The sequence below is a fragment of the Octopus bimaculoides genome, chromosome 14 (assembly GCF_001194135.2).
Source record: "Octopus bimaculoides isolate UCB-OBI-ISO-001 chromosome 14, ASM119413v2, whole genome shotgun sequence".
Taxonomy (NCBI): Eukaryota; Metazoa; Mollusca; class Cephalopoda; order Octopoda; family Octopodidae; genus Octopus; species Octopus bimaculoides.
In genome coordinates this window covers 38,844,802-38,848,013 of record NC_068994.1, presented here as the reverse complement: position 1 = coordinate 38,848,013, position 3,212 = coordinate 38,844,802, and positions in this window count along the sequence as shown.

The window sequence follows — 3,212 nt, the reverse complement described above, 5'->3', positions numbered from 1 at the left end:
TATATATATATATATATATATATATATATAATACGAAGAAAGAGAATTATTATCAAGTGATTGGAATTCTCTCTCTCTCTCGATCTTTGTCTATCTATCTATCTATCTATCTATCTATCTATCTATCTATCTGTCTATCTATCTATCTACAGCTGAACAATATTCAATGCCACTATCAAAAAAGTGCATGTTTAATTGATAGCTTTTTTACAATTTGGCCAGAACATTTCAGCTCACATTTTATCAGAGAAGACATTATATACTTATATATATATAAACATACATAAAACCATGTATCATATGTTATTAATCACTAGGAGTCTACAGTAGAAGTCATTTACCCAGAGTGTCCTGCAGTGAGACCAAATTCAAGACCATCTGGTCTTAAAACCCATAGCCATACTGTGTCTAATATCAATATTAATTGAGTACCGGTTGAGCACTGGGGTCAGTATAGTTGGCTTAATCACACTCCTGAAATTACTGGACTTGTGCCAAAATATGAAACCAATATTGATATCAATTTATAAGATGCAGACTGCCATACAAATTACTTAATACCATTTAGTTAGTTTTCCAATGATTGTGAATCTAATTCTCTGATAGTTGTGCAGTCAAGAAGAGCACTTTACAAATATATGTCAACAGTTTTAACCTCACAATACTGGTTCCTTGGCCAACTATCTTCTACTTTAGCATCAAGTTAATGAATACTTCGTAAGTGAAATTTAGTAGTTTAAAAACTGTGTGAAAGCCTGTCATATATATTTCCAGGTGTAGCTCTATGGCCTTATGCAGCTGTACAGATGTCTGGAACACATACATACATACATACACACATACATACATACATACACACATACATACATACATGCAGGCATACATACATGCATACATACATGCATGTATACATATATACACGCATACATATGTACATATATACAGGCATACATATATACATATATACATACACACACACATATACACATACACACACACACACACACATACACACACACACACATATATATACACATATAAAATGTAATTTAGATTCAGTTAATTTCACAAGAAGGCTAACTGGGAAGATAGTGTTTGTGTGTAGCAAGTGCTCAGGAGCAATAAGCACTGAAAATGTGCAGAAAACAGCTTCTGTCACATGCCAGGGGAAGCTAGAAGTAGTTGATAGCTTCCATTATCTAGGTGACCAAGTCAGTAGTGGGGGTGGATGCACTGAGAATGTAACTGCTAGAATAATAATAGCCTGGGCAAAGTTCAGAGAGCTCCTACCTCTGCTGGTGAAAAAGGGCCTCTCACTCAGAGTAAAAGGAAGGCTGTATCATGCATGTGTGCGAACAGCCATGCTACATGATAATGAAACATGGGCCGTGACTGCTGAGACATGCATAAGCTTGCAAGGAATGAAGCTAGTATGCTCCGCTGGATGTGTAATGTCAGTGTGCATACACGACAGACTGTAAGCACCCTGAGAGAAAAGATGGACATAAGAAGCATCAGATGTGGTGTGCAAGAGAGATGACTGCACTGATATGGTCATGTGTAGCATATGGATGAGGACAGCTGTGAGAAAAAGTGTCACACCCTAGCAGTAGAGGAAACTTGTGGAAGAGGTGGACCCAGGAAGACCTGGGATGAGGAGGTGAAGCACAACCTTCAAATGTTGGGCCTCACAGAGGCGATGACAAGTGACAAAGACCTTTGGAGATATGCTGTACTTGAGAAGACCCAGCAAGCCAAGTGAGACCATAACTGTGGCCTATGCCAGTGCAGCATAACTGGCTCATTTAAGAGTACCCTTCAATCATTGGGGCAATAAACTGTGCTTGCAAAGACCTGTTGAGTCAAATGAAGTCATTGTCGTGGCTGATGACAGTACTGCCTGATTGGCACCCATGCTGGTAGCACATAAAAAGCACAATTCGAGCATGGCTGATGCCAGTGCTGCCTGACTGGTTCCTTGCCGGTGGCATGTAAAAAGAACCCACTTCACTCTTGGAGTGGCTGGTGTTAGGAAGGGAATCCAGCTGTAGAAACACTGCCAAATCAGATTGGAGCCTGGTGTAGCCATCTGGTTTCACCAGTCCTCAGTCAAATCGTTCAACCCATGCTAGCATGGAAAGCGGACATTAAACGACGACGACGACGATTGCTGTAAACTAATATGTCAAGTTGTATGCCTTTATATCAAACATGGTAACTTAGTGTTTCAATAAGTACACATAGATAAAATAAGTACCTGTTATTTACTGCAGTATATTCAATGGACTAAATTCCACATTTGTAAAACATTGGTTTTCTGCTTAGACAAAAAATTAGTACTTTTATGCTGTGAAGTACTGTATGTATGTATATATATATGTATATATATATATATACATACACACACTTATATATATATATATATATATATATATATATATATATATATATATGTATGTATGTATGTGTATATGTATGTATGTGTGTGTGTAGATATATATATATATATATATACATATATATACATACATATACATATATATGCATGTATGTATTTATGTATGTAAATATATATGCATCAATATTTATATTGTATTCATATACATATATATATATATATATACACACACACACACACACATATGAAGAGAGATGGGGACAGAGAGACAGTTAGATAGACAGAGAGAGCAAATACCAAGCAAATTTCATTAATTATTTTACGTTTTATTCCTGATAGCGACACTAAGTTTTGTTTCCTTGGGATATTTAGTTAGCTAATGCTTATATTCACTGCCTTCATTAGAGAGATGAATTAAGTTAAATTACTGTAGCCAATGAGAATTAAATTGGCTTTCTATCTGCTGGAATCAGATATTTTATCAGATTAACTATACTGCTGCTATCTCTAAATCATTTACTGAAATAAGTCTCCATGTTATCTATACTAGGCTGGAAGAATGTTTCCTAGAGAAACAAATCCCTATTATTCAAAATTTATTTTTTCCATTCGTAGCTCTTTCATCTTTGTTGTGTCATTTTTTTTTTACCTTTTGTTTTCCTGTTTCATTTTTCCCTTTTGATTTCTAGATTAGAAATTTTCAAAAACCTTGAATCTCATATAATGTTAAGCCAAAAGGATTTATCTTACTGAAATAGACCTAAATAGTATTGTTTGTAAATAATCAAGAAACTGTGTGTGTGTGTGTGTGTGT